The sequence below is a fragment of the Cupressus sempervirens genome, chromosome 7 (assembly GCF_028749045.1).
Source record: "Cupressus sempervirens isolate cs-2001-9-10 chromosome 7, ASM2874904v1, whole genome shotgun sequence".
NCBI lineage: Eukaryota > Viridiplantae > Streptophyta > Pinopsida > Cupressales > Cupressaceae > Cupressus > Cupressus sempervirens.
Genome location: NC_143124.1, coordinates 245,347,740 through 245,354,340, shown reverse-complemented (window position 1 = coordinate 245,354,340; position 6,601 = coordinate 245,347,740).

Here is a 6,601-nt window from a genome sequence, read left to right as displayed (position 1 = left end):
TTTAGTTGCATCAAAATTAGGTCATTTCATTGTTACTCTCTAACCATTGTAGCAGTGATCTATTTTCTCTTAACAGAGTTGGTTTAACAACCAATTGTAAATCTTCTAACAAGGTGACAGTTCCATTGAATTGTTTTAATACCTTTTTCAATTCCACTCCTAACAGGGTGATTAAATCCTCTAACAAGGTCACACCTAAAAGTGTTTTTTTTAACCTTTAACTAGGTTGGCTCCTAACTGGGTTCACTTCAAAAGAGTGAAAAATAGTAACTAGTTATATTAGTGATTTTTCCTATATTGGGTTTCCACATTAAATAATAGTATCTCATGTGTTCATGTTATTTCTCTTATGCTTGCAAAAATTAATTACTATTAATATCTTAAGATCTGTTAAAACTAATTCACACTCTGCATTTACCGAGTTACAACATTTTCAATGTGTTTATCGAGTAACAACAATAATCAGTTTTCTCAGTCTAAATTTTATTGTTGACATCTAAGGGTTCTTGGATTTATTTTAGTGGTAACTAATTCACTACCTCCCCTCCCCCTCTTACTCACTCCTTTTAAATTTCCAAAAATTGGCATCAAAGCTTTTGGTGCTTGCAAGAAAGGTTTCAAGGACCTAAGCTAAAGATCAAGATGTCTTACAAGAGAGAGATTCCAAAGCTAAACAAAGCCAATTTTTCAGCATGGTAGGGACTCATGAGACTTCATCTGGCCACCATTAGTGATTTAGGATTGAAATACCTTGATTAAGAATACACAACCCCTACTAGTACATTATCTATTAGAGATCTTGCTGAGAAAAAGAGCCATAACATCATGATGATTGATATTGCATCTACTCTCAACTATGATGAATTTGATGAGATCAAAGACTGCAAAACTTCTTTTGATATGTGGAACAAGATAAAGGACATCTATGGTGGTGATGACAATGTAAGGAGAGCCAAAGAAGAAAGCCTTAAAGAACAATTTGATTAGATGAGAATGAGAGAAGATGAAAATGTTGCCAAATATCTGGAAAGAATCAAAGTTAGTGTCAGTGCAATTAGAGCTTCTAGAGGAGAAATCAAGGATGAAACCATTGTAAGTAAATTTCTCATAACATTGCTTCCTATCTATGCAATTAGAGTATTTTCTATTTAAGAAATGAGGTGTGAGCCAAATTACAAGTTAAGTTTGGATGTCTTAGTAGGAAGATTGACAACTTTTGAGCTAGACAACTTTGACAATTATATTTCAGCTTCCAAAAATGTTGAGTTTGCATTTGAGGCCAAACTTTCACTCAAGGATAAAGGCAAGAAAATAAAGGACATTCAGTTAGAGAGTGAAGAGGAAATAGAGGAAAGTTCTAACATTGATCTTGAAGTTATTGAAGCTTTACTTGCAAAGAAATATTCTAGAAGTAGAGGAAAATGCAAAGGTAAAGTTCCCCTAATCTATTTTTCATGTGAAGAAATTGGTCATATTGCTGCCAAGTGCCCAAACAAAGAAAGCACAGATGAGAAGAAGAGTCACAAGTGCAAAGGCAATAAGGATTTCAAAAATCACAAATCATACAAGGACAAAGGTAAGAAGACTTGTTTTATGGCTAAAGATTCTAATAACAGTAAAGATGAAATAGTATATATTGTTGTGAAAGATGAATTTGCTGAAGAAGGAGATAAGATGGAACTTATCTCTCATGTCAATAAAAATGACACATGGATCATAGATAGTGGATGTTCACATTATATGACTGGAGACAAAAAAATGGAACATTTTGAACACTATGATGGAGGTAGTGTAAGGTTTGGAAATAATGAACCTTGTTGCATAAAAGGGAAAGGCCGAATCTCATTAACCAAAGAACTTGTATGTGACAATGCCTATTGGGTTGAAGGACTAAAACATAATCTATTGAGTGTTGCATAGCTAATCAACTTTGGATTCAAGGTAGAATTCATGCATGGCAAGGTAAGACTACTAGATGACAAAGGAAATCTAATTGGATCAGGCAAACAAAAAGAGGTAACCTATTTTGTCTTGATCTTGGTGATTGTTCATGTTTTATTACTCAAATGGAAGAAATTTGGTTATGACACAAAAGATTATGTCATGTAAACTTTGATAATATGATCAAGATAATAAAATTCAAAAAAGTAAGAGGTATTCCTAGTTTGAAGAAACCACATGCTAGATTATGCAAAAATTGTCAGATTGGCAAAATGGAAAGATTAGTTTTAAGAGAAATAAATATCAATCTAAAGATGTCTTGGAAATTGTGCATATTAACCTATGTGGACCCATTGGAATAGAAAGCTATAGTGGAGAAAAATTATTTATTCTTTTTGTTGATGTCTATTCCAAAATGATGACTGTTATGTATCTTAGAGAAAAGTTAAAAGCATTTAAGAAATTCAAATAGTATTTGGCAAGAGTGGACAAGGAAATAGGAAAAAGATTGAAATGCTTAAGATTAGACAGAGTTGGTGAATTCATCTCCAATGAATTCAATAACTTTTGCATTCAAAGAGGAATCAAAAGATAGGTATCAACCCCTGGTACTCTCGAGCATAATGGAATAGCTAAAAGAAGAAATAGATCCATCATGGATTGTACAATGACTCTAATGATTGAAAAGAATATTGCTATCAAATACTAGAAGGAAGCCATCAGCACTGCAATTCATACTTTGAACTGAGTTTAATTGAAGAAGGACTCACATAAAACTCCCTATGAATTATGGTATGGTTACAAACCCAATGTAAGTTAGCTAAAAGTATTTGGAAGTAAATGTTATATCTTGAAAGAGTCTAGAAAAGGAAAGTTTGATGTGAAAGGTGATGAAGGCATATTCTTAAGATATTCTTGCAGAAGTAAGGCATATAGATGTTTGAATTTTTCTACTCATAAAATCATAGAAAGTGAGGTAAGTGCACCAAGTTGTGGTGACAAAAGGGGGGTATAAGTGGACACCTTTTTCTTGAAATCAACAAGAATTTGAAGATATTTACGTTCAAAATTTTAAGATATGACAACAAAAAAAAAGTCGTAGTCCTTTGAATTTAGTTTCTAAACTACTAATTTTTTTTCAAAATGGTTTAGTTTTAGGTCCTCAAAAAAGGGGCCACAAAAGTTGGTACTATTTATTCCAAAAAAAATAACATAGTACAAAGTGTGGCCACCCTAAAATTTTAACTTTTCTTTTGAAATTCTTTAATTGCTCCAATCAAAAGTTACTTAACACTATGTTGTTTATCCCAGATTTTTCAAGTAATTTTATAATGTGTAATTTTTTAATGAATTTTTTAACTAGACACATCCCAAAACTATGAAATATCTATTTTCTCCCCTTAGGAATAATTGAAAACTAATCTAAAATCAAAAAAAAAATTTTGAAAGTGTGTAGAATGGAGTCTAGTTTCTAAAAAACTAAGTTGTTGCAAAATTCAATGAACAAGCTAAAATCTACAACCCAATTAGTACATGGTGGTTTTTGACAAAAATGGACGTACATTCAAAATAAATTATAGATGAAAGGCTTGAAATAGTTCAAATTAAAAATAAATTATATGGTTATATAGCCAACATAGAGACCTACAATGTCATGTAACCTAATCTTATCAATGCCCAACCACGAGGAATCCTAAAGGAGAGCACATAGGAAAAATCAATCATTTTTTGTATGTTTGTAACAAAACATGTCTAAAAGTTGTTTATAAACTCTAAACCTCTGGGTTGGATCTCCAAGGCAAAACCAATCCTCAGGCTTGGGTTTAATGCAAATCTTTGAATAGTGCATATGCCTTATAGTGCGCATGCACGTGTTATTTAAAGCTTTTGAATTTGGGTCTCAATAGTGCATGTGTGTTATAGTGTGCACATACTATTGAGACCTAATTAGTGCATAGAGAAGGAAGAAGAGATGCAGAGTAAGAGAAAGAGAAAGGGGGGGATGTCTATGTGTGTGAGAGAGAGAGAGATAGAGAGAAAGTAGGGGATGGGAGAGGGGGGAGAGAGAGAGAGTAGGGGATGGGAGAGAGAGGAAGTGAGAGAGAGTAGGGGATGCAGAGAGAGTACGAGATGGGAGAGAGAGGAAGTGTGAGAGAGAGTAGGGGTGGCAAAGAAAGAGTATGGGATGAGGGAGAGAGATTGAGAGTAGATGGGAGAGAGAGGAAGTGTGATAGAGTGATTAGGGGTGGGAGAGAGAGTACGAGATGGTAGAGAGAGATTAGGTAGTGAGAGAGGGAGTGAGAGAGGAAAAGAGGGTGAGAGAAAGAGGAGGATGGGTGTGTGTGTGTGTGTGTGTGTGTGTGTGTGAGAGAGAGAGAGAGAGAGAGTAGGGCATGGGAGAGAGTGTGAGAGTGTGAGAGAGAAAGTAAGGGATTGGAGAGGGAAGAGAGAGTAGGGGATAAGGGAGAGAGAGTAGAGAGGGAGAGAGTGAGAGAGAGAGATAGTAGGTGGTGGAAGAGGGAGTGGGAGAGGGAGAGAGAGGGGATGGGAGTGTGTGTGTGAGATATGGAGAGAAGGGGATCAGAGAGAAGAGAGAGAGGGGGGATGGGAGTGTGTGGTGTGTGTGAAAGAGAGAGAGTATGATATGGGAGAGGGGAGAGAGATAGAGTAGGGGATGGGAGAGAGAGAATAGGAAATTGGAGAGGGAGTCAAAGAGGGGGAGAGGGGGGAATGGGAATGTGTGTGTGTGTGTGTGTGTGTGTGTGTGTGTGTGTGTGTGTGTGTGAGAGAGAGAGAGAGAGAGAGAGAGAGTAGGGGATGGGAGAAAGAGGAAGTGTGAGATAGAGTAGGGATGGCAGAGAGAGTACAGGGTGGGAGAGAGAGATTGAGAGTACAAGATGGGAGAGAGATTGGGAGTAGGGGATGGGGGAGAGAGAGTAGGCAGTGGGAGATGGAGTGGGAGAGTGAGAGCAAGAGAGAGAAGGATGGGAGTGCATGTGTATGAAATAGATAGAGTAGGGAATGGGAGAGAGGGGTGAGAGAGAGAAGCTTAAGAGAGAGTAGGGGATGGGAGAGAGAGTGGGAGAGGGAGAGAGAGGGGGGATGAAAATGTTTTAAGAGAGAGAGAGAGAGTAGGGGATGGGAGAGAGTGTGAAAATGTGAGAGAGAGTAGGGGGTGGCAGACAGAGAGTAGAGAGAGATTGAGAGTAGGGGATAGGGAGAGAGAGTACAAGATGGGAGAGAGATTAAGAGTAGGGGATGGGGGAGGGAGAGACTAGGTAGTGGGAGATGGAGTGTAAGAGTGAGAGTGAGAGAGAGGAGGATGGGAGTGCATGTGTGTGAAAGAGAGAGAGTAGGGAATGGGAGAGGGGGGAGAGAGAGTAGCTCAAGAGATAGTAGGGGATGGGAGAGATAGAGTAGGTGATGGGAGAGGGAGAGGGAGAGGGAGAGAGAGGGAGGATGGAAATGTGTGTAAGAGAGAGAGAGAGAGAGAGAGAGAGAGAGTAAGGGATGGGAGAGAGTGTGAAAATTTGAGAGAGAGTAGGGGGTGGCAGAGAGAGTAGATAGGGAGAGAGTGAGAGTGTGTGAGAGATAGAGAGAATGAGAGTGAGAGTGAGAGTGAGAGTGAGAGTGAGAGTGAGAGTAGGTAGTGGGAGAGGGGAGAGAGAGAGTAGAGAGGAAGAGAGAGAGACTAGGTAGTGGGAGAGGGAATGGGAGAGGGAGAGAGAGGGGGGATGGGAGTGTGTGTAAGAGAGAGAGTGAGAGAGAGAGTAGGAGGTGGCAGAGAGAGAGTGAGAGAGAGAGTAGGAGGTGGCAGAGAGAGAGAGAACAGGATGGGGGGGAGAGAGAGAGAGAGAGAGTAGGGGATAGGAGAGAGTGTGAGAGAGAGTAGGGGGATGGGAGAGAGAGTGAGAGAAGGGGATATGAGGGAGAGAGAGAGTAGAGAGGGAGAGAGAGTGAGAGAGATAGTAGGCAGTGGGAGAGGGAGTGGGAGAGGGAGAGAGAGGGGGGATGGGAGTGTGTGTGAGAGATCTAGAGAGTAGGGAATGGGAGAGGAGAGAGGGTGAGAGAGAAGGTAGTGGGAGAGGGAGAGAAAGAGTAGGTGGTGGGAGAGGGAGACAAAGAGTAGGTGGTGGGAGAGGGAGAGTGAGAGAGAGTAGGGGATGGGAGAGAGAGAGAGAGAGAGAGAGAGAGAGAGAGAGTAGGGGATGGGAGAGAGAGTAGCCTAAGAGAGAGGGGGATGGGAGTGTGTGAGACAGAGAGAGTAGGGGATGGGAGAGGAGAGAGAGTAGGGGATGGGAGAGGATAGAGAGTGAGAGAGTAGGGGATGGGGGAGAGAAAGTAGGAGATGGGAGAGGGAGTAGGAGAGGGAAAGTGAGAGAGAGTAGGAGATGGGAGAGGAGAGAGAGACTGAGAGAGATTAGGGGATGGGAGAGGGGAGAGAGAGTAGGGGATGGGGGATGGTGGGATAGGGAGAGATGTGGTTTGACATAGTGTGTATGCACTATAGTGTGTACATGCTTTATAGTGCGTACGCACTATATCAAACCACCCAAAAATGGTAAAAAAGAAAGTTTGGGTGCCATTTCATCCATTCTCTACTTCTTTTTTTTGCATTTTGTTGTTTTGATAGAAAACATAGCTTTCAAATGGAAAACAC